A 26,665-nucleotide genomic window follows, 5' to 3' on the forward strand; every position below is an offset into this window, starting at 1 on the left:
ATGATCCCAAATCTGAGGATATTGTGTTGAACCCTAAACCTTGGTTGGTTTTGGTTTTTTGTTTTTGTTTTTTTATGATACCTTAATTACTTCTCTACCTTTTTAGTTCAACAAAGGAATGCTCCTGACCATCTGGAAAAGGTATCTGTCAAGACCAAAAGGTACCAAACCCCCCCTTTTCTTGGGAGTTCAGAAAAATCAATTTGTCATTGTTGCCCTGGGTAATTTCCATTTCCTATTCACCTAGGTTGGGTCTTTAGTCCTGTTTTAGGATTATTTTGTAAACAGATTTCACATTGCTGTGTCACCTGCTTGATGGTGGTATATAGATTTCAGGCAGCTATTCACTGATTGAGATATTTATATAAGGCCTCTGCTTCCCAGTGGGATTTTCTATGTTTTGCTATCGCTATAGCCCATAATAGTGCAGGTGGTACTATTATTTTACCTTCAGGAGTCTTTTACCACCTGCCCTCTTCTCTGCTTTCCTTTAGCTCTTCAATAAATTTTTGATCTTCCCTAGAATATTGAGGCTCACCATCAATTTGTATGTCACCGTCCGGGACCGAAGACTGCACTTCTATTTCACCTTTCTCATCCTCTCTTTTGGCTTCACGATCTGCCATAGCGTTGCCCAATTCATGGGTGGAATTTCCTCTTTGGTGAGCTTTGCAATGCATTATAGCCACCTTTTCAGGTACTTGCACTGCTTCCAGGAGTTTGAGGATTTCTTTGGCATGCTTTATATGTTCTCCCCGTGCAGACAAGAGTCCTCTTTCTTTCCACACTGCCCCATGAGCATGAACCACTGCAAAAGCATATTTAGAGTCCATCCATATATTAATTTTCATAATTTGGCCACTTCCAGTGCCCATGTTAGAGCTATTATTTCTGCCTTTTGTGCTGAGGTATTTGGAAGAAGATCTTTAGATTCTATTACCTGATCTTTGGTGGTTACCATGTATCCTGCCTTGCAGATCCCTTGTTGAGTAAAACTGCTCCCATCTGTATACCAGGATTCATCAGTGTCTTCTAATGGCTCCTCCCTGAGGTCTGGCCAGCTGGAATAAACTGCTTCAATCATTTTCAGGCAGTCGGGTGTCACTGGTTCTCCTATGTTTCCACTGAGAAAAGAAGCTGGGTTGACATTATCACTAACCTCTATTTCTGTATCCTCCTGTCCCACTAGGAGGGGCCTGGTATTTCAGGTACCTTTGAGGTGAAAGCCAGTGTCCTCCTTTCATGTTTAGTACTGCTGACACTGTGTGGGATACTAGTACTGTGATTTTCTGACCCAATGTGAATTTTCGTGCTTCCTGGATATTTAAAACTACTGCTGCTACTGCCCTCAGGCAGCTAGGCCATCCCGTGCGTACTTCATCAAGTTGTTTAGAGAAGTATGCCACTGCCCTTCTATCTGGTCCCAAATTTTGGGCCAGGACCCCTAGGGATATTCCCTGTTTCTCTTGGAAGAATAACCAGAAAGGCTTTGTGATGTCTGGTTAACCCAAAACAGGGGCACCCATCAGCTTCTTTTTCAGCTGACGGAATGCTCTGTCCTCCTCCCCCTTCCAAGTGAGGGTTTTTGGATTTGATTTTAATAGTTTATAAGGAGGTTTTACCATGAGTCCATAGTTATATATTTACAGGCCACATCATCCGGTCATTCCTAGGAACGTGCGGAGCTCTTTAGCTGTCTGTGCCCGAGGGCTCCGACAGAGGCCTCTGTCCTTGCAGTCCCCAGGGTCCGTTGCCCAGCTGTGACCTCGTATCCAAGGTAGGTTACGTGCTGCTGAGCTACTGGAGCTTTCTGTGGAGAGACTCGATAGCCATTAAGTCCCCCCCAAAACTAATAAACTAATAGTCCATATTATGCACGTCTCTTTAGTCTCTGTGGCTTATTAATAAATCATCAACATACTGCAGGACTTCCCCGATTCCATGTGGTCACTCCCATTGCTCCAGATCTTTAGCTAGTTGGTTTTCAGAAAGAGTGGGGCTATTTTTAAATCTCTGGGGTAGCACAGTCCATGTGAATTACATCTTCCTTCTGGATTCTGTGTTTTCTTATTCAAATGCAAACAATAACTGAGTTTCAGAGTTCAAAGGCAAGCAAAAGAAGGTGTCTTTTAGGTCCAGCATGGTAAACCAAGCCAGTTCTGGTACTAATCTAATTAATAATGTATATGGTTTTGCTATAACAGGATGCAGATCTCCTCTCTTATTCCTATATACTCTCTATGCTCTGTCCAATAAGGTCTCCAAATTCCTACTCTCTACCAGTTTCAGCTTTTACAACTTCTTTTGAATATCACGTGTTGATTGCCGATAAATAATTAAACTAACTGTTGTATTCCCACCTCTGATCTTGGATGTGTGCTGCCTCATGGTATCCCGCAGCTTACCCAGGAATTCTGAGGGCGTATCTTTAGGTCCCTGCTGAACAGCAGATAGGGCTGACCAGTTAATGGCTTTCGGTACAGCCCACTCCATGCCCCTTACAATCCAATCTCTATATGCATTTAGCAATCTCACATGGGCTCCTCTGTTGGGGTTCCAGCATGGGTGTTTTATTAGAAACTGAAAATGCTTGGTCACCCCAACAGAGGTTCTTCGATACCCCTTCACTGCACTTTTCCAAGTTTCAAGATCAAAGGAAGCGAACAGGACTTTTATTCTGACAGGGCCCCATCCGGCCCTACGGCCTCTCTCAGAGGAGACGGCACCACCGCCGCTTCTCCCGTCTCTGCCCGCGATAAGGGGCTGTGAGGGGGGAGCCTGGCTCTGGCTCCTCCAAACTTTCACCCTCCTCTTGCCAGCTTCCTACCAGTGGTTTATAGTACTCTGGTAAATCTTTTATTTTGGCCCATTTCTTTTTCCCTTCCTTCTTATTTTCTCTTTCCGGTGCCGGCACTAGTGGATCTAGTGGGGGTGAAAATAGTGAGTCCAGATTAACGTGACTTTTGGGCTGTACTCTAACCAATAGTTAGTTGATCTAATCACAGCAGATGCAGATTTTAATTTGCTCCTGCATCCACAGGGATAGCACATAATGTTCACCAGTGCATGTGATGCCAGCATTTCAAAGAGATTTCAGTGGTGTCCGTCCAGAAGTTATGTTTTCCACACCTGCAGTTTCAATCACTCAAAGGGAAAATATTCATTATAAATACCACTCTTGGAAGAGCTGCACTAATTTGTACTACATAAGCATCTAGCCTTGAGTCTGCCACAACTATTCAGTTATGCTACTGTGTGAATGGAGTAATGGGTTTTCCTCACAGATTAATGCATAACACCTGGGGAAAGGTATTTTTTTAATCAGTAAACCTCATGTTCCAACCGTTAAGTAATTCTCTGGTTACTTTGTGTACGGATCATAAATTTCTGGGAAACACTGATCACCTTCATGCCTTAGGTAGGTTTGAAGAACGACTACAGGATTTTTGAGGAAAATGTAGACCACTGAGTTTCAGAACGGCTTGGTTGCCTCTGAATTTCTGCCAAAACATTAATCTCAGTGATAACAATTGCAAATGTTTTGTACTGGAGATCTGGGTATATGCTGTGATCCTTGTGTTATGGTAACCTTTCATCAAGGCTGTTTTCCATAACCTCTATTCTTTCTACTAACAGAGGGACATACATGTGTCACAGATTAGAAGAGTCTGGGTTCTTTTTTGATTTTTACCTCCTAGGCAATTCCTTCTTATTTTTAATGTGGTTAAATGTATAGAAAAAGCAATGTAATTATTTTTTGACGTCTGTTAGGACCAACACATTAACTCTGAAGAACTGTGTAGGGTCAACTCACTTTGACCCGTGATACTTCTGCTGATTTATTTAGGATCTCTGTTTTGTGCTTTTCAATTTATTGTCTGCCATGTAGTATTCCTTCAGAAGTATGGGAGGAACTTGTTCTCAAAGTCTAGATATGACTGGCAATGAAAAAAATGTCTCCTCCCTAACTTTGTTTCTACCCTTGCCTCCAAGTTTATTTGTTTTAGAGGAATAACTTCTCCTTGAGAAGTAGCGTGAATATGAAGAAAGACGATGATGTCAAATTTATTCATAGATCAATCTGAAGTTGCAGTTAACGGAGATCCTAAAATATAATTAGAAGATATTTTTTCCTGGGTCTTTGTTTTTACAATACTTGTAGAGCAAACTGATAATCTCAGAAATATCTGCGTTACCAGACCCTCCGGTGAGAGACGCCAAAGCATTTTTTTGCCTCCAGAAGATGGATTTCTTTACTATATCATGTGCCTATGCACACTGTCTACTACATGAGGTGTTAGCACTTGTGTATCTGTGAGATGGTACTGCTACAACACAGTCCCGCCTTCTCCAAGTTAAAGAAAAGAACATATGGTTTCTCCTTTTTTATACAGATGTCAGAACAATTCTGTGTTAGATTACATTTGCACCCTCATCTGGATCTTCGATTCCCAACTCTGTTCACAGGATGCTGGGCCACCTCTGGCCAGTACTTATTTTCTTGATATCCCATCAAGGCCTACAACAGTGTTTTTAGTGACCACAGTAATGCAAGCACTGAAGTCCCAGATGGACTTAGCAGGCTAAAGGTAATCAAGGTTAAGTATTGCCATACCAGCCCAACTAATTAAAGGCCTGATATTAGTCTCTTCAAACATACCTCAAGTTAATATAATTCAGATTTAGAACATTATTTTTTTCTGTGGATTTTCTGAAAGTCTTAAAAAGCTGTTTTGAGTATATATATTATTTAAATTACTTTAATAAGTGAGAGCTAAATGGCCGGTCAATGACAATAAAAAGAGATTATAACTTCTAGGCATTTGCTTTAGCCTTTCTTCTTCATACTGTAAAATATATATTGCCTATTAGTATTTATGTGTTTTATTTCTGTGTCACTGATGAAATTCAGTAACAATTGAAAGCCATAAATACATTGATAAAACCTAAACATTCAACTCCACACATCAATCAATGATCAGTTCTTCATGTATTATTATTGACAAACACCTTTAAGGACTGAAAGCTCTGACCCTTATGAGTTCATGCAGATCTATGAAACTCAAGTCAACCTATTACATCGAAGTTTTCAACAAGAAGTATTAGTTCCACTGCAAGTGAATAAAAGATCTTTGAGGTGTCTCTAGGTAGAATTTTTTTTTTTTTCAGTTTAGAGATTTTTATGGTTAAATATAATAGAAAATCACTAGCACTGGAATCATTGTTCATTTGAACCCTGCTCAACAAGTATCCTTCTCTTAGATGTCTCCAAAAGGTTACAATGTGAAGAAGGTACAAAGACCTCTGTCTATCATTATGTCTAGTGTGGGCTCTTCTGCTTCTTTTCTATCGCTCTTTCTCTTATATCCCCTGGAAGGGTTAAGTTTCCAAAAAGTGTTTGTCTTCTGTTCTTTGTTCATGTCATATTAGCACAAAAGGCTCATACGTACTTCAGTAATGACACATTTCATTACAATAATATTTGGAAAAATTCCATAGACGAAAGTGCTATTAGAGCAATAGAGGGACACAGTGTCTTGGAACACATTGTTCTGAGGTGGCAGGGAAAGGATTCTATGATGAAACTGTGAGATGCATCAGCTATGTGCATCAGTAGCAGTGAAATAATTTGAGAGGCAATATGGCTATCCCACTTAGCCTCCAGAAGTATATGAGCTTCTCTTAGGTCATTTTGCATTCACATATCCTCTACAGTTGTCCAGTAATCAGCCACATGAAAATAACACTTTATGCCTATCTTTTAACAATGGAATTGTCCCCTACTTTACACCCAAATCAAGTCTATTGACATTGACTGTCACAAAGTACATGAACACTGCACTATACTGAAAAGAGTGAGCAGCACTGGTGTGGATCTCTGAGGCTGCAGGAAGGATTTTTTTAAAAAAGACAATCCAAAGCCTACATGGAACACTGTGACCATTCTGAGGCCCAGGCAGAAAGCTGGAGTTCACAAAGGATTTGTTCTACATGTTGCCTTTTTTAAGGGTTACCAGCAGATCTCCTGAGTGATGATGAGAAAAGGAAGGAAAACTGCTACTCACTTTCTTGTTTTCTCTTCTGATTTCAGAACTGTTTGATAGCCTTGAAAAGGGATGAATTTTCTCAGATCCTTGGCCCATGCTGAGAGCTGCCTGTGTGGTAAGTCCTGATGGTTGGATGGATGTGGAAGCTGTCACACCTGAGTGGCTGCTCTGGGAGGACAAGTCTGGGACTTTGTCGTCTTCTTGTTAATAGATTTTTGATTCAGTTCTTCCTATGATTCTCTTTGACTGAACACTTCAGAAACATGCATTGAAAGATATATCAGAAATAAGTGCCCAAATGGCAGTTCATGGCTAATTAAAAACACATGGCAGCTGTGTAGGACGCAGGAAAAGATGAGTCACTGCTGAGGAGGAGCTTTTTGATATTTGGTGTTGCTTTATCATCTAGAAAGTGTGGCTACCTTTGAAAACATAGATGAGAACATGCATTTCTCCCTCATTAAGCTTGTTATACTGCTGACTCTCCTTCTGCTCCAGACTTGACTACATTTCTGTTTATAAGCTGTGCTGGTAGTTGGTAGTTGTTGACTACCAGAGACAGTAACCTAGCAAGGCTTGGTATATCCATGCACCTATCCCAGACAAAAATCTCAAATGGTCTCAAAATACCTATTAATAATCTTGTCTCCCATACATCAAAAGCTTGATTTTTAAACTTGCACCTATTTGAGTTTGAGTAATGTTTGTCCATTGAGATGCTCCTAAAGGGGATACCATTCTTCTGATCTTATCTTGTAAAGCAGTTTCAGAAAGAAAGAGACAGGCAGTTCTGCAATCAGAGAAACAATGCAGTACTTGAGCCTTTGGTTAAGTAGTGAGACAGTAAAAGACCATTGCAAGATGGGAAGGGAAAGTAGAAAAAACATTTAAAGTGCCTTCATCATATTTTTTCATTGGAGATAAACATAAATGAAAAACACTGGGAACTATGTAATCTTTAATATCCCACAGGGACTTCTACTTGTCCTTTGAACTAAACAACGTTTAGTTGCCCCATTTCAAGTAGTCCTTTTTTGTAGAAAAGGAAACAAAGAGCTTCTCGGTGATGGTGGAAACAATGTGAAGACCTTTGTTGAGCACAGGCACAGTAAAGGATAAAGGGCTTAAAATATCAGGGGCAAATCAATAGCAAAGAAGAAGATAATCACAGACAAGCATCTGGAATATTTAATTGCATGCTGAACTTCCATTTATTTTGAGAGAATGCAGATATGTCTCACTCAATTTTGTGCAAATAGCCATAGTGTCTTTCTAATGCCTATTATTCAAAAATGTTGTTCAGCAACATGATGGATAGTTTGATTTACTGAATAAGCAAAGAGTTCTCCTTGAGTGTTAGACACTAATCTGACTGGATTCAATTGCCAATGAGACTTTCCCTGTGAAGTCTACTAATAAGAATTGATCCAACTATTGATAAGGATTTAAAAGTTTGATGCACAGAATATCAATAAAGTATTGAAATTAGCTGCTCCCCAGCTACTGTTACAGAAAAAGTGTAAGGCTGTTTCATATTCATAAATATCATCTCTATATCAAGGGACATCTGTAACATGTCATTAAGTTTAGGGCACACCTTCATGTTAACAAGTTATCATGAAAATTTGAGATGTGGGAGAAGAATGCATGCCAATGATATGCATGTTGAATCACACATGCAACCTTGTTAACCTTCTGAAATTTTTAAAATTGAAGATTAAAGTTGTGAAAATATTGAAGAAAGGAATATGGTGAAGTGTAGCACCTAAGGGGCTTAGAGAAGATAGCAGATTGAACCTCACTCTCATCTTTCAATGTTATCATGGTTTAAATTACTGTACCTGGGCCTGGTGCCCTCAGTGTCATAACTAGTTTTTTGTTCTGTTTGACCTCACATGTACAGAAAGCTCAAGACCCTTTCTGAGCTTTTGCAGAAAGAGAAATCCATTGACATAAATTCCTTATCACTGTGGCAAATCAGACACAGGTATTAGCACCTGAGTATTTATGCCAAGAGATGTAACGGGACAAATTGTGGACAGGTTTATTGTTCTCAGCAGCATCCCACAGGGTTCTGCAGGGAGCTAGAATATATCTTTTGTAATTTTAAATCCCTTAGTTGCAAGAAAAATGTCCTAGTTTCCCAAAAGCTTGAACAATTTTGTGTCCCCTCTGGGTGCTCAGTCTGTGGAAACATCTCTGGATTTGTCAGAAGCTAGTTTGTGGAGAATGAGTCAGTATTCCCATTGCCTGACCATTTACTAAAAAGATAAGATACCTTTTTAAATTTTTTTTTAACAAAAAAACAAACAAAAAACCCCACCAAAAAAACAAAACAAAACACTGTGGTGACTGAAGAAAAACCCTTTTATTCGTAACATGAAAAATTCAGTACAAGGCAATAGAAATAGTGGTTTTTTACATGTAATACCTTTACCTATGTTACCAGCTCCTCTGGGAACCAAGTCTAGCATGCTCATTATAAGAGTCCAGGCAATTTAATCATTAGTCTTTTTGGATAATGGCAAAAGCTATTGCTAATAATTAATCAAGCAAATAGTATTAGTCAACCTATTTAGAATCTAACATCTCCATTTTTATAAGGTTTTTCTTGGCAAGACTCAAGCATTGAAGGTGACACAGGACAAATAAATTAGCCTCTTACAGCAGTGGTCCTTATGAGAACGATATCATGCAAGTTGTTTATGACTGCTGGACTAGTAGCTGTCAGTCAAGAACATCCTGCTTTGTTCCTGTGTCTGACAGACAGCCTTTTGTTGCTTCATACTGAAATAATTCTGGCTCTTAACACTACTTGATACGAACAGGAGTTGAAAGAGGAGGATTTAGAGAAGTGGTTAGTACACTAGAAAGACATTAGAGTAAGCCACGGTGTTTCTTACAATCTTTAGCAAAATTTACACGTAAGGTCTGAGTTAGTCTAAAGCATTTTCCAGGCTGAGATGCTTTTAATTTCTTCATCTCATTTCTGCCTGCATCCCATTACTCCTCTACTCTTTTAGAAGGGCAGGTCCTGAAGCATTAGCATGATATATGGATCTCAGTGCCATAGATATGAGCTATTATTTTGCACAGCATTACCAAGTAATTGTCACAAAATAATTGGCTCTGTGTAAGCTCTTCACTTTGTGCCAAATGCTGTTACCTTATAGAAGATGAGAGTTGGACAGATGTGGCTCCTAATGTTTGGGGAGATGAGACCCTGTTTTAGTATATGATTCAGCTCATAGATTAAGACACAGAAATTTTGATGTTGGCATATGAGACACATACCTAACCTCTACTATAATCAAGCTAGCCAATAGATGTCTCCAGATGAGTAGATGTGTAATCTCCAATTATAATCTACTGAAAGCTAGTCAGTATAGTTAGTGGAGCGCAGAGTGTAATTTAGCTCATCCTGAGTAGATTGCTAGGACTTGATTTATTTGTCTGAAGATAAACATTTGGTGACATTTGGAGAGCTTGAGGTTATTTTGCTTTGCCTCCAGCTGCTCCAGAAGAGGAGGGTCCCCTTAAATCTTGGGTCACCTCTTTCAACCTTGTGCAGATATCTTGGGTATCCTAGAGATGTCAGATGGTACTATAAATTCAGATGGAATTACAAATCTGTGTTTGGTAATTGAATCCCATCCCTGCATTTTGTCAACAAAAGAGGTCTCTACATGTCTAGATCTTTACTGAACATAAAACTTAACACTTAACTCATATGAAAGTGTCTATATCAAATGTATCTTCACCTTGAACTGAAATACAGGCAAGACATCTTGCAACCTAAGAAAACTCAGTAACACTTTCTATTTCTCAGTTATTACTCCTAAAACCCTTGGGGAAGGGGAACTGAAGAAGAGACGCACAAAAAACCAAAGCCTGTCTCTTGTTGAAAATCAAGACAATTCAGATGTCAGGCGAGTATTACTGAATTTTAAGAGCTTCCTTAATTAGTCTTACATTAGAAGGCGTACATAAACGTGCATGTGCAGTTGAGTACTAGTCACCTCATCAAAAATCTGTTTGGTTGAAATTAGATTTACACTTCTGCCATTTGTCTAGATCCAAAAGTATTTTGAAGCTGTGGGTGGGCCTTTATATCCCAAAATTACAAGCTGAGAAACTGACACACAGACCTATGGCAAGATTTGTTGCATCTAGTGGAGTGATGTGGAAGCAGAGCCAATACTTACATTCCAGAGTTCCTTGATACTTGTCCCACATAAAGTGAATCTGACATTCATTCAGTAGTTCTGGACCCAGCCAAAATAAGATGATCTGAGCACCTAAACAATCTCAAGGGCTGCACACTAGCTTCTGAAACAGGTCCACTTTCTTCCACTGATTGTACATTTCTGTCTATAGAGCACATGCCTTCCTCTTTTCACCGGCTCACTTCCATCACCCTTTCATAGCAAAGAAACCTCATCTAAAGACCTCCAGGGGTGGGAAGGGGAGCGGTAACTGCAGTCACCCCTATCTTTATGCTAGAGTATTATTTGTATTCAGATAGTGCCAACAGCTCCAGTAAAAGCTCAGGTCTCCCTTGGCATAAAAATGGGTAAGAAGATGATGCTGGAAATGCTAAGGAACTTAAAGGCAAAGGATCAGATAACACAGTGGGCAGCAACTGAGCAAGCTTCCAAAATTTATCTGCATTATGAGAAACAAAGTGGCTCCAGAAATAGTTGTTTAAGAAAATATCAACAAGTAGCCAACTTCTGTTTGTTGTGTGAATCACTAGATATCCAGAACATGAAAATTTTTGTCCTTATCCTTTAACTCAAGGGACCTGTAAAGGGTAGTGTTCTGAAAGAGTCACAGCAAATGACATTTACTTTGGCAAGTATTAAACTGAATACACTGAGATGAAAAAATAATGAATTAAGGCTAAAAAAATCACATCAATCTATACAATATAATGAAATAACACTGAAGAATGTGCTTCATCATCACTGAGATTTATAGATAGGGTGGTAAGAGATTTTCCCCTAAAACTCAAATTGCAACACAAACTGATATATAGAGGAGTAATCAGATCATGCAGATATACCAAGATATACTAAAAATAATCATTTGCAAGCATTTTGTTTGTTTTGGTTTGGGGATTTTTGTTTGCCATAGTACAGTGTTTTATTCTGGATCAAGACACATTTCTGAGGGCTTTTTCTGCAGCAAACCCAAGACACCAGGTAACCAAGATTAGCTTGGCTTCTCTGTATTTATGGCACCTGACACCTGTAAAACTTTGCAAGTACCTAAAGAAGAAGTTGAAACCAGGCTGTGTTCTAAAATGAGCCATTGCTTCTGTAGACTCCTATTCCCTTTACTTATCAGAGTGAAAAACTGGTCAGGGGAGAAAAGGTCAAGATCCTCCTAGCTTTCTCAGTAAATCCATGAATGTTTCTCAACATAGGAGGTCAAAAATGAAATAACAGCTTACAGACATTTGCTTATAGGCTCTTCAGTCTCTGCTAACACAGAATTGCAAAATTAGCAGTTAGGATACAGGTTCTTCCACACGGAGGTCAGTTTTCTAAGATTAGTTTACCTGTCCACTTGAACTAGTTGCATCAATATCTGTCACGCATCTCTGTAAGTAGGAGTGGTATCATTGAGTAGACATACCCTAAAGCTGTTGTTATCTGAACACTTTACACTAGAAAGAGTCCCTGTTTCTGTCCCTGTCAGAAAATGCCTTTATAAGTAAATGTGTCTGTATATAATGACTTGGACCAAGGAGTTGACCTACCCAAATAATCAACCCACCAAAAGGGATAGGGGGAAAAAGTTATTTTCATCCAGATCAGTAAACCTGATCTGAGGTCATCAGGAGGTGATAGCTTTGATCCTACTGCCCAGAGATATCTACGGGAGTGTGGTCTGTATTATCATTGTGTTAAATAGATTTGGTACAGCAGTGAGAAATCTTCTGAGAGCTTTGCTGGCATTTGTAATAGAACATCTTTCAAGCTATATATGTTTATTCAAGAAAGTTATTTATTGCATGGAAGTTACCCACAAATGGTCTGTATTACATATGATGACTGACAAAAAGAATCCCAGCTTTCTAGATTCTCTAATTACAGACATGAAAGACTGGCAAACACTGTGCAGATCCCTTTTATCTTGTCTGTCTTTCAACTGGACTAGATATGGACAGGGAGTAATGGTAAATGCTGGTATAGGCATCCCAGGATAAGAAAGCCCACTAAAGGCACTGTAAGTGGGATTTATTTTTCTTTTACTTTTCTTTTATTTGGTCAAGAAATAGAAGCTTTGTGTTTGAAGTCTGTTCTTGCAATCATTGCAGATTTAAGGAAGCTATACAGAACATGGCTTGTCTCGCCATAAATTTCATTTTGGATAGCCCAGACATAGCAGGTAGTATCATGAGATGTCGAAGTTTGGAATGACAATTCAAATAATCTCTCCATTTTGATTGAAATCTTACAATATGAGCTAGAGCTTACAAAAAGCCCTTCACGTAGTCATAAAATCTGGTCTGACGCATCTTACTGGCTCTCTTGGTAGTAACTCATTTATTCTCTATCTTACACCTTGTACCCCATACAAATTGGAAGTGGTCTTATGATAGACACTTTAACCTAATGAAGTGCCAATGCTTGAAAAAATAATTATGGTAGAAGTTCTTGAGTAAAGTGACCTCAAATCTCTAAAAGCCTGACCCTGTCCTGTGTTTTTATGATCTTGTCTCTGGGAGACATCTTCAGAGAGAAAGGGTAAAAAAAATTTAGAAAACTATGCATCTTTAATTCCTCACCAGCAAAGTTAAATTTCAAGGTTACTGTGGTGCTTCAGAACCTTGCTGAGTAGGAAAAATAGATTTGCCACACATCTCTGACATTGTGTTCCCTTCTGTTGCTTTACATCTTTTGTTTTTTGACCTTTCCCATTTTTTTTCTCACTACATTGATGATTTGTACAGATCTCCTGGTCTGAAAGGCAGGTTAGACAAGATTAAGGGGAAGGGAGAAATGAAAGAAACTGGAACACAATTTTTCCACATTTGCATTGCATAAAAATGTGCCTTCTAGGTGATGTAGGAGAGAGTATTACACAAGCTGTCACAATTTTTAGCACTGTCTCAGTTTCTTCCCATGAAGCAATGACATTGCTCTGCTATCACAATATGCTCCAGTAAAAGATAGACACAGTGGTTTTTCTTTACATCTGTATTTAAAGCAGTTTCAGGAGAAAATTAAACCAAAACAAACTATTGCAGATCTACAGTAACCAGGCAGTTTTATGCTCCCACTTTGAGTGACACACATATAAAGAGATAAAGGTGTCTGGAAAAGACTAAAGTAGGGGAAAGATGACTGATTTTTTTTTCTGAAAAAATCTGTATTCTTGGTCTCTCAGGTTATTTCCACATCCTCTTCTATGAAACATGAAATCACTGGAAGCAAGGAATTTCCCTTCTAATACATTGTCATACTTCTGAGTATGGCTACAACTTTCCTTATATAGGTAAAAATCTAGCTGTGTAAGGGATTGAATTTATTTAGCCATAATCCATGGAGATTTCAACCAGCTGTTGGTAGCAGTTAGGGTAAGGGGTTGGGACTCAACAATGTGTCACTGAAAAAAATCTCTTAAAGATTAATTGCTCAAACTGTTTTGTAGATTTGACTGTTCACAGCACCTGACATGAAGATGCCCTCTGTTTTGGAAGAGCCTTAGGAACATGCCTCGGTTTTCATCGTGTCCTTATCACTCCACAGGCCTTGAAGACAAGAAATAGACAGATTGATTTATCAAAAATTGCTGAGATCTATTGTGGCAAAACCTCATATTTCACAATTTTACATGTAAGCTGATCTGCTACTTCTACAGATGCATCATCCTTTCCTTGCTTTGGGGCAAAAAATCTCCGCTTTCTCTTACCCTAATGTTTCTCTGCTCTGTATTCATAACTAGCTAAGAGCACGCTTGCCCCAGACTTTCACAAGGGTGTTCATGTTAATCTGTAAAATAAAATAAAATTTTAAAAAGTATAATGGTACTTCCAGTCAGCACAAGCAGAAATCCTTTGGCAACTGTGAGATGTGAGTTCTGCATGGGTTGAAAGTGTGTAGGACAGAGAGAGGGTCAACAGGATGACTATGGTCCCCAACCAGGTACCACATCTCTTGTTGACCTCCGGCAAGGGCCCCTCTGGGAGTGATCACCATTTCTTCTGACTGTCCCCATCAAAGGCTGCTCCACTGAATTGCTTTCAAGCAAAAAAACCCTAAGGCATTAAAAGAGTGATTAATGATAAGGTGGGAGTCAATGGTTACCTTAACAAAATAATGAAATAGAGGGGAATAACACTTTCTATTAGTCCTAGCTGTAATTCACTTCCATAGCTGTAATGACCAGAACAGGAGAACTTGTCTGTATTCAGCACAGCCCAAATTCTTGTAAAGAAACTAAAACCTCTCTACATTTTAATTTGCCTGGGTTCTCACTGCCCTCTTTCCTGCACAATTGAAAGTGTTGCTACTCTAGTCCACACCTCTTGGCAAGGAAGGTTTTAATGTACCAGGCAGATACCAAAATGGGAAATAACCTTTAATGTAATGTCACATATCAACAGCTTTCCACTGGAAGGTTTCTATTTTGAGGCTGCAAATCAAGTTGAACCTGTTGGGCCTTTATTTGCTTAATCCAACTACTACCAAAATGGTGACAAAGGACAAGGCAGAAGACAAGTAGCTAATGACATTCAGCACATAATGAAATGGAGATGAGGCTGCTGTAAGGATAAAATGGAAATGAGGCAGCTGTACTGTTTCTCAAAAGAGAGGTTTAACAGGCTGCATGTTCATCTGAAGAAATGGGGAAAAATGTTTACTGTAGAGATCTCCAGAAAGAGAGTTCAGATGAGACCCACTCATGGGTTTATTTAAAGGAAATGTCTGCCCTGGATTTCTTTGATGGTGGATTGTTTGTGTGAGGCAACATGTTTCATATCAGGCTGAATATCTTTGCTGAAGTCCAGTTGTAATTTTACAGCTTTGAGTAACAACAGGCACCAGTGGGTGAAGGCCAAGCTGGTCATTTTCAGCCCTCCTAACATGGTGTATCCAATAAACTTATATACTGCTGGAGTATGTAAAATTAAGAGAGAGATGAATGACTGAAACATCTGGGGTATGCTTCAGCTGTGAAAACACAGATGTCTGTCATAGAGGTGATATATCTCAGTTGTTTCTCTGGGACTCCCTTGGGGCTCCCTAGTGCTGTGAATGGGGTCTAGAGCACAGTTCATCCCATTTTTAATTGTATAACCATAACAGACCCACTGAGCTGCATCCTAGAGGTTTGCATTCCTTTCCACTGAGTGACTACAGGGGAGACTGGGATGACTGCTTCACAGGTAAATGTCTGTTACAACCAGTGAATGATGCATGAGTTGAATATAAACATTCTAATCAGGAATGCTTTAAGTAACCGAGGAAGATGAATAAGCACATCATTTGAATAGATTATCTGGATATGACCTCTACTTTTCTCCATTCAGCATACATGAAAAGCAGGCTCTTACAAGCATGGATAGAAGATGGGTTAAAACACCTGTTGTTGTCATGAACTCTCATGTTACTACAAGTGCCTGACTACCTCTTGTGTACCACAGTAAGAGTGTGACTACTGACTGCTGATCTGATGCCAGCAAGCAGAAAGTGTACTTCGGTTCAGACAGTGTAAGTCTACTGGGGAAAAGAAGTCTCGCAGAGAATATCATTATGAGGTATAGCTCTGTGACTGAAGTTCACGAGAAGTTGCTTTCATGATCCTGAAAGCAAATTTATACTGTGGAACATTATAAAAATACATACCCTTGGTAACTTCTTGCTAATGTGAATGGCTGATCAGTCAAACCAGACATCATGTCCTCAGTCAAAGGCCATGAACAACCTGTGCTCCTCTTTGTAGTCAAGAATAAAAAAAATGAGTAATTCAACATTTAAGTAAGAACCTTCCTATTTCGGAACAAATATTAAGTTGACGAATGGGTACTCCTCAGGGATTTTGTTTTTAAATTAAATCATCTGCTTTCTCTCTCCCTCTTGTATTTTTTTTTTTTTTAATTTTTTTTTTAATTGCCAAACATCTTAAATAAGTCTGCTCTGACAGGAAGAAAGCCTGTTGAAATGACAGTGGCATAGTGTGTGGAGATGAAGGGGAAAAAAATATAATCCTCCAACCTGGTTTTAATGAAATAAAACATTACTTTAATGCCAGCTGGCTAATTAGTAACAGGAACAATTTCTACCATGCAGCATAATTATCAGAAACTAGGCCAGAGGGCACCTCACATATCCCATAAGAACCAATATTCTCTCCATAACATAGAAAAGGTTGCCAGGTAGAGAAACTGAAAAGAATCTTGCTTGTTAGCTCTTGTGACTCTATGTCAAAGGACACATTTCACACTCTTCGAGGGAATATCTCCCAGGGCAGGACTTGAACAGCAGCAGCTAGTCTGGCAGGAGGTGTCTGAAAGTTGTCCTGGACTTGCACATCTGTGAGCATCTTGAGATGCATTGGGATACCTGGTTTCCAAATTACCTGCTGCCTCTGTCAACACCAATCACTTATATGGACTGAGCCGGCTGCAGGCCAGGGTTGCATCCCCTAAACTGTGAATGAAGCATGTGTCTGCTACATGTCATAGTTAACTCCCAGCCATCACCGCTCATTAGGATCTTGCTTTGACCTTTAAAACACCACCTTTCAGAATAAATATTTCATGTGATAGATGTGTTCCTTCTCTGTGCACCAAGAGCACGGAGTGTGACAAACTTTTGAGGTTTCCTGCCAAGATTCAGTGTGACAGATTGGGCTCAAAATCACCATATAAAATTTGTCTCTCCTGATTCAAATGTACTTTCACCGCTAGCTATATCCTATTAGGAATAGGTTTTGTATAGTATTTGTACAGTAGCTTATGCTTCATCGATAAGAAAAGTTTAGCAATATGATGCAAAACCTATCTGGGCATATATATCCCAACATGTTTTTTCCAACATGCTTGATCCTTCTGCATTTTTTAAAAATTAACTATCTATAAGTATCCATTCCTCCCCCTGGTCCCCAAGTCCATTTAATTTTTAAAAAGCTAAACATAGTTTTTATTTTTTCAGAAGCTGAAGTTGAAACTACATACTTGAATGCTGAAATAGAGCTGTTTTTCACAATGTCTGATTCACTGCAGATGGTGAAAATTTGTGTTTTAACTAAATCAGAAAACAGTTTTGAAAATCTTTAGTGTAGCAACAGAATCTGTTTTTCATCTGATAACATAGTGATGCCTTTGTTTGGTATGTATAGTGTTGAAAATACTCTTGTGCAGCTTCCATCTGAACAAAAATATTTAAAGTAATGTTGAAGCTGCAGTTAAAATCATTCAAAAGTCTGAAAACACTGGAAATATTTGTCTGTGCAACATCAGCTTTCCTTTCTATCTGATGAACTAAAATTCAACCATGGTTTTTAACTGCTGTAGTACTTTTTCCAGTAGGACAGTGCTCTTATTCAGTGTAGTAGTACTCTTTCAAACGGGCAGGTCATCAATATTTGGTTTTACGTTACTTTTGCCTTAGCTCCCTGTCTTATTTACTGAACACTTCTCAAATCGTCCAAGGTCTGAAGACAGAAGTGTATTAATTTTTTCCAGGTTCTTGTCACCACAGTGAGAACTGCACAAATATGAAAGGGATTATTTTTCATAGCCATGGTAAGGTGAGGTGCTACACTGATCTACACTTTCAGATGGGAAACTGAGACACAGCGAATTTAAGATTAATAAAAACCAAGTGAATTCAGTGCTTGATCTGATAGGCAAAAAGTTAGGTTGACTACTGGCAGCTGTAACCATTGATGTTAGAGACATCACTAGCTGAGCTGCTCACCCTGGACTCCTTTCTCTCCTTGGAGAGGAACAGGCACTCTAAAAGATGTCTCTTTTGACATGTTTTAGTTGTTGACTTTTGGACACCCTGACTTGCAATATGTGCCTCTGTCTTCGTATCATACATCTAGACTAAAAATGATTTTTTTATATTCACTTTTTCAGATATATAGATTTATAGAGAAGATGTTTATCATCTGTTCAGATGAATCCATCTCAATGAAGCAAAAAAGCATCCCAGAGGACGTCTATGTGCCTATACAGTCCTGTTTTATCTCAGCGCGGTCCACTGTGGGCGCTGAATATGTTCAAACCCAGACCTTAAGACTTATGCCAGCTCCTCAGCTGAAGATTTGGTTGAGTCAGATCATTTTGCTGCCTTACTTTCTCCTCCAGATTTTAAAGCCTATGGTGAAGGGAAAAGCCTGTGGTTCCCTAATCCAGACAGTAATTACAGTGTGGTGCCTAGAACACTTTTTTAGAAGATGTGTATTTGAGGCCATGAAAATGAGAAGGACCTGGGATCCCAGTGCCTTATTTTGTAAGTGCATGCTTTAAGTATGAGGCTATCATATATGATGTGGGCTCCATCATGGCTGGCTTGATCTTTCCTGGCTGTACTTGGAAAGTGTGGTTGTCACTGCCTCTTCTAAGAAAAGAATTCCCAGCTCTGGAGACCACCAAGTCAAAATCACTTGCTTACAGCATTGTGTGAAGTGCTGATGTCCGGAGAGGGAGAAGTTTAAGCTATGTCCCTCTCCCAACTCCAGTCTACTTTGTCCTATTAGCTGACTCGCTATAGCTCTTAAAGTATATGGAGGTATTTCAGTCTCTCTTCTGAGGTGTCAGAATTTCCTTACATATTATACATAGAGTTTTCATGCCCAACAGCAAATCTGGACTGTTATAGGAAGCTGTACAGAGATTTAGGCTGGACAGGATCTCCTTGCAGTGATTGAAATGTTCCCTTTGTAGCCAGCAATGCTAAGGAGCAGGATCTAGCCTCCCTGTGGTTCCTCCTAATTCTGTTCCTGGGGAACTGTGGGATTGCTGAAGAGGTTTTGTAGTACCAGAGTCCCTCAGGCTCAGATGTGGCCATGGATGGTTACCAGAAGTGAGTGATATGCAATTACAGTGTAAATGGTGTATAAATTCAGGCTTGAGACTATGCTTAAGTTTATTTGAGTTGTTTGTAAAAATTCAGCATATTTGTATAAACAGTTGTATAAATTCATAACCACCAGTGGTATACCAACCTCCTGGTTAATTAATTCTAGTTAAATTTCTACCCCTGGAAGAGGGATACTTAGCTACAGCAATTTCTTTTTAGTGCATGCTAAAAATCCATCTGAAAATGCATATAAATTTATTGGCCTCCAGAGACACTGTCTTCTTTTCTGCTTGGTACAGAACCAAACTCTTCCTTGCATAGTGTCTCTCTGGGTTCCTGAACCTTTCCCTCCTGCCTGCATGGGGTCCTGTCTCTGTCTAAATCACACTTAAAAGCTGATGGTTCCAGAACTACTTCTCTTGGAGCAGAAGCCTCCAAATTCTGGTGCAGAGCCTAGGCTATTTCACAGAAGCTACCCACCACTATGTTTCTGAAAAAATTCACCATGTCATTACGTAAAACCCTTTTTGGGACTTTTAACTGCATAAAAATCACTGTCGTGTTTTGTCACTCTCATGTCTGAAGCTCATTCACCCATGAGCCAGTTTTATGGCCTTTTCTTGACCTCTGGCATCTTCTGCTAGCACTGTGTTACGCCATCAATTAATACTTCTGACTCACTGGGTGATGGAGCCAGCAAATTCATCACACTCATTTTCCATGCCTGAGGTCAGATGGATCCTTATAATTACATGATATTTACCTGATAAACATTTACAGCCCCAAATGTTATTAACACAGGAGGTGGTTGATATTTGTACTAGAGCACTAATTAAATGCTCATTTCCAGTACAGTCATGTGTATTACCCAGAGCACAGTATGAATTATGGAAGTGACACATTTCAGAGAGCAGAAATATTTGCTGGAGGAATATTTCTTCTGAGACTTCTTCTTCCTGTTCCCTTTATGGCAAAACACCCCTGATTTTTTTATAGAGAATCATCTTGTCTATCACTCTGTCTTTAAAATCATAAAGAACACTAACACAAAAGCCATTTCAAGGCAGAATGGTTTTCTGGGGTGTGGCCTATTTGTTTTTTCATAATGTAACTGGGAGCTAAAAATGTGCTAAGGGAAAAAAAAATAAAAAGGTATAAAACACAGAACAGAATGGAAACACAAGTACGCACTATTTTTTTTTTTTTCTCTACCTGCTGTGGTTTCACCCCAGTCAGCAACTAAGCACCAGGCAGCTGTTTATTCACTCCTCCCCCAATTCTGGTGGGATGGGAAGGAGAATTGAAAAAAAAATTAAAAAAAAAAAAAAAAAAAAAAGGAAAATAAAACTCATGGGTTGAAATAAGAACAGTTTAATAACTGAAAGAAAAAAAAAATAATGGCAGTAATGAAAAGGAAGATAACAAAAAGACAGAGAAATAAATCCCAAGAAAGACAAGTAATACGCAATGCAATTGCTCACCACCTGCTGACCAATGACCAGTGAGTCCCTGAGCAGTGATCACCCTTTCTCCCCAGTTTATATACTGGGCATGATGTCCTATGGTATGGAATAGCCCTTTGGCTGTCTCGGGTTGGCTCTCCTGGCTGTTCTCCCTCCTAGCTTCTTGTGCACCTGCTCGCTGTCAGAGCATGGGAAACTGAAAAACCCTCAACTTAGGATAAACACTATTTTGCGACAACTAAAACATCAACATGTTATGGACATTATTCTCACACTAAATCCAAAACACAGCACTGCACCAGCTACTAGGAAAAAAAATTAACTCTATCCTGGCCAAAACCAGGACATTAATACAAGTTGTGGTGAAGCAAATATTTACCGCAGCAGGAGAGAAGACGTCACAATAGTCTGCTCTGTTGGCTAGTTACCCAGGCATGTGATTTCACAGGATGATTACTCATGAAGTAAATCTGAATCACATCGTCCATTATTTGATTTCACTCCTCACTTTGATTGAAATATTTTGAATGTGTTCTTTTATGCAACTATGCTGACTCTTAGGGGCATTGCTCTGAAAAGGCTTTAATGGTGTATTTCCTAGCAGATACCTCAAGGATGGTCTATGCTGGACTAAACAGCAGGGGCTGCAAACCTGTTATCATTAATTAGTTTCCACAGACACTCACAGAGTCTTAGGAAGTAATGTGGCTTGGATAGTCACCTTGGAAAAGTACTGTATGAGATCAAAAGGTCTAATTCACATCTGTCCTGAAAGCTGAATCAATCCTTGCAGGCTGATGAACTCTTGCTGAAGAGGTGTAGTAATGAGATGCTGGTTATGAGATTCTGCTCTGTTTGCATTGTCGACATCCATTTTAAGATCTTTTTTTGGCAACACTACAATGCATGCTTTCATTGACTTCCTATTTCTAAACAAAAGGCATTGCTTAATCCACATCTCTTGCAGTATTTGCAGGAGCTTTGGAGTGTGTGCCTTTTGTTAGAGGGGTTTTTTTTGACATTCCAGAGTATACTTTGCAAGCTAGAAACTGATGAAGCTTTCTGTATCCTAGAAACAAACATTAAAATTTACAGCACTAAGTTAAGGGGGTAATAATGCTTGGAGTTAACAACAAACACTATATTGAACATTCAAAATCCCAGAAGTAGGCAACAGCTTTCAGCTTTTCTTGGGGCTGTAAGTGTCCTAATTATTTCATGCTTACATAGCAAAAGTGAAAATCACTGTATTAGCCTGAAAAAAATCAAGGATTTAGCAAAGCAACTTATAGTAATCTATTTTAGAGTCACACCAGAGTCCTTCGGTTCCTGGTCTTACTCATGCAGAGTGCGCTGAAAATTATTGCTCTCAGAAGTGTGGAAGCTCTCAATATTATTTCGTTGTGAAGATCTTTCAAGAAGATATTATTTCCAAAATGAGATTCAAATCCCAACTAATTTTTTGTCTGAGAGAGTGAATTAATATTTCACACTGCTTATGTGGGTTAAACATTTCCCCACATCAGCAGTTAGTAAGTACCTGAGAAGTGGAGAAAAACATTTTGAGTACATGATCTGGTCCTATCTGAGGACAATAGAAGGAAACACAATGGTACCAGGTTGTGAGTTCTGACCTGCTCCCAAAATGCCTATTCAAGAAAACACATCTTTTCATGGCTGGTGGAGGTCTGTGCAAATATGGTGGTCTGCTCAAAGGTTTCCCAGAGGGGCCTATTTAAATGAGGCAGTTGGGTCTCATTAGCAGCTTGGTACCATAGCAAAATTCCTTCTGCATACAGTGCCAGAGAAAACCTTACTGTATGTATTCCTCTCTGCTACTATTCTCAGTGCAATGAAGTGCAGCCTATCCTGTAAAACAGAGAGATTAATTACTGACCTTCAGCAATCAATTATATTCCAGAAAAGGAATAGTTTATATATTGGGTGTAGTGAAAAAAAGATTGCTATTTTAAGTATAGCCAAGACATGTCATTTCCTTAGGAGCATGCTATGATACTGGACTGCATTTGTTAATTATATCTAGTTGTAAGAACAACTAACCCCTGACCAAGAGAAGCCAGGGACAGTTTTCTATGTCTCGGAGATTGAATGTGTTTGTGCAAAGAAAGCAAAAGTGGTGGAGGTCAGCTTACTAAAAATTAGCATGAGTAAATAAAATGTCCCTGGTTTATATACCTCATTTTATTTTATAATCAGGACTAAAATTAGGTATTGAAAGCTTGCAGTTAGGTCTTTGCCTTGCTTGCAGACTGTGTGGGAATAGGTCTGTTATTTTGGTTTTGCATTTACATTTCTCTTGCAAGAGATTCGCAGGTCCCATCATGGATACTAAAACAGGTAGCTGTGCAATAGTGAGGAAGACAGATAGCGATGATGAGATTTATGGGACTTGCCAAGAACTTCTTCACAATGAAGAAAGCTAGAAGAAAGACATTTGGTTTTACAGAGGCTGGCTGGTGGATAAAATGAAGATGGGGCCATATCAGTGTAATCAGCATGGACATTCCTGTCCCTTGTGTATCTCAGGGTTGCTCCGCTTCTTTGTGGCACCCTCATCCTTTTTTTCTTACAACATTCATGATGATTTTTCAATTTACTTCTTTTAGATAGATTAGGGTATCTCCCTATCAGTGCTGACTCAGCAACATGGCAGCCTTTCTGAAATGCTGAACTGGATTGAAATCATTATCAAAACCACGATTTTTAGGACTGGGGAACTGCCTGCTGAGTCATCACATTGAAAGCACTGATCGGTGGAACAACAGCTGGTTGGAAATTAGTGAGCCCATAATAATGTCATGGACCATTCATTAAACTTCTGGGAGCATAAGAAATGAGGCCCAGAGGACTGTGCAATAAACATCATTATAAGTAAACGCTAGCTGCTGGGAGGAAGAAACCAGCACCATGGATGAAAATTGTAAAATTGCAAAAGTAATTTTAAGAACTGCAAACCTGACAGAGGGACAAAACGTGCCCAAAAAAAAAAAAAAAAAAAAAAAAGTAACAAAGCTTAGGCAATCCAAAATTTATGTGTGTTGGAAGGGAATATCCTAAATGTCCTGAAAGAAATACAAAAGTCTGCTTGTTTACAGTGTGTTATTTTCATACTAAACACCCCTCCAGGGATCTGTGCAACCATATTTTTATGAAGCATTTAATAAGTGCTTATTATTTTTTCTTATTTTTCTTACTTGTTAAATTTGCTGTAATAATTAACACCTGGGACAACCCAAGGATTATCTTCCTGTTTCCACCAATGTAAGAGGAATTTTTTTCCATAATTCCACCAGACAATCTGTACCAATTAAGATTTTTCCAGTTGCTTCAGTGCATGGAAAAAATCTCATCAACCTTTATGGCAACTGGTTTCAGGCCTTCAACAGATAAATGTCTCTTCCTCTCTGTTCATTGTGGAATAACTTTGCACTTAACTTACCCAAAGACAGAATTGCTGGACATGGTCCCTACTATCCCTTAATTCCTTTTCTGACAAACTTGTCTTGAGGTGCTGGTGGTTGGTAATCTTAAAAGAAATCCTTTCAGATTTTCTCTTATTCTTTCTTAGCGTAGTCAGCTTCTACCAAAATGCAGATGTGTTAAACATGTGGCCTGGATACGTAAGCTAATACTGAAAATGAGATCAAACCATTTAGACTGTTTATCTTAATAGCAATAGTAATTAATACATGGAGGGAATCTTGACCTTATTTCCCACGCAGCCATGAACTTCTCTTGAACATGATAGGCAAATTCAATAATTAAATCTCAATCAACTGCAGCAAGAGTCTGTTTAGCTCAGAGCATTGGTGATCTGTAATAAATAATTCATCATCCAGCAGTCACTCACAATAAGAAAAATATCTAATCATCCCCATCACATTGCAAACTGATAAAGAAAATGTGTAGGCTCATGAAAGAGTCACTTTCTAGTAAAATGTTCCTTTTCCAGTAAAATTTTCATTTCCAGTCTGGGCAATACCAGCTTTTATTCCTCTTATTTGTCTTCTGAATGAGCTGTAAATAAAAACTAATCAATCAGTCAGTCAAAGACAAAAAGTTTGAAGACATTAAGGCCTTTGAACACTTAAGTTTTAATGCTATTCTGGCAAGTATATGCAGATTTATAAGTCATACAAATGTGAAAAACTGATCTTGTGGTCTTGTTTGTTTTTGTCTAGATAAAGTCCCTGTGATCTCTTGGTCACAGCCAAAAAAACAACAGGGACGCACGGTGAGTCCTGAAGGTAAGTAAAATAGATAAAAATATTCCTGTTCTAAAATCTCCTTTAACTTAATGGAACTTCATGGTTTTGAAGACCTGGCTTCAGTGCTTAGTTCTAACAATAATACACAATTTTCATTTGATGATTAGAACCAAATAAAGGGACTCTGACCCACTGTCTGCAGTTTTTTCCCTGTGTATTTCCTCAGTTGTTCTCTAGGGGATCATCAGCTATCAGTCAGCACCCCAGGTCCCTCTCTGACTGGCAGCTCTCCAGCCACTCCTCCCCAAGCCTGTAGCGCTGCTGGGGGTTGTTGTGGCCCAAGGGCAGCCCCCGGCATTTGCCCTGAGTGAAACTCCCCCAGTTGGGCTCAGCCCATGGCTCCAGCCTGTCCAGGTCTCTCTGCAGAGCCTCCCTACCCTCGAGCAGATCAACACTCCCACCCAACTGGGTGTCGTCTGCAAACTGACTGAGGGGGCACTCGATCCCCTCGTCTAGGTCATCAGTAAAGATGTTAAACAGGAGTGGCCCCAACACCCAGCCCTGGGGGACACCACTCGTGACTGGCCGCCAGCTGGATTTAACTCCGTTCACCACAACTCTTTAGGCCCAGCCAGCCAGCCAGTTTTTTTACCCAGCAAAGCGTGTGCCCATCCAAGCCACGAGCAGTCAGTTTCACCAGGAGAGTGCTGTGGGAAACGGTGTCAAAGGCCTTGCTAAAGTCAAGATAAACAACATCCACAGCCTTTCCCTCATCCAATAAGCAGGTCGCCCTGTCATAGAAGGAGATCAGGTTTGTGAAGCACGACCTGCCTTTCATAAACCCATGCTGACTGGGCCTGAGCATCTGGTTGTCCTGCATTCCTTAACAGTGAAGTGAAATAAATAAATAAAAATCCTTCCAGAGAAGAAACACAATTAAATTAAATTTGGCTCAGAGAAAAATAAAAATTCACCAAGCCCCCAAAATTTTAAATGCACTTTTAATTTGAAGTGTTAAAGATGAAGCACAGTGCATGTGCTAATCTCGATTTATCCTCTGTCAAAAGGGGCAGGAGGGAACACCTGGGGTTATTTGTTCAGAGTGCTTTCAGTACTTCTAATTGAGGCCACTGAAGAAAAAAAATAAAGCTTGCAACCTTGTTCTTAACCTATTGTCACATGATCTGGGACATCAAGTGGATTGAAGTGGTTTCAGTTGATACTGGCTTTACAGATATGAACTGAAAAAAGTTTAGTTGAGCATTATCACTGCAAGGTTAAATAGCATAAACTTAATCTTCTCTCAGCTGACGTTCTTGTGTGTATTGCAAAAAACAGAAGAAAATTTAGGCATGAATTATGGAATAATATTTCTAAGACAAAAATTCATGGGTTTGTATTTAGCAGTAGAATCCCTCCAACCTAAATGCAGCCCTCTGAAAGTCAGGTACTTAGTATAAGGCAGTTTTTAATGAGGAGTTCGTCTGAAATTAAGGTTTCTGTATTTGGACTGATTCCCGGCAAAAAGACTCTACAACTCTATGAACAGTTACACAGCAGGTCTGCTTACTCTGGTGCCAGGCTGCAAGGGGATCTCTCCACAGAGCTTGCCCACCCACCGCACATTTTACCAAAAACTGATAGAGTGTAGATATCCATATTCATTGGGTTACATAACACACACATCCATATGCATGAGTGAGGCTGGGTTAGTTCTAGAGGCTGGTGTCAGCAGTTTGTCATCTTTGCACCTGCGCATTGCCTCCTGGTGGGTGTCTTGGGGGGGGGGGGCGAGCTTTGGGAGGAAGGCTCGTGGTCTTTCTCGTTTTGTTTTTTTTATCCCCGGAGCATGTGCAGATTCTCTTGGCCAATTTCTTGAA

This window comes from Athene noctua, chromosome 2 (assembly GCF_965140245.1).
Source record: "Athene noctua chromosome 2, bAthNoc1.hap1.1, whole genome shotgun sequence".
Lineage (NCBI taxonomy): Eukaryota > Metazoa > Chordata > Aves > Strigiformes > Strigidae > Athene > Athene noctua.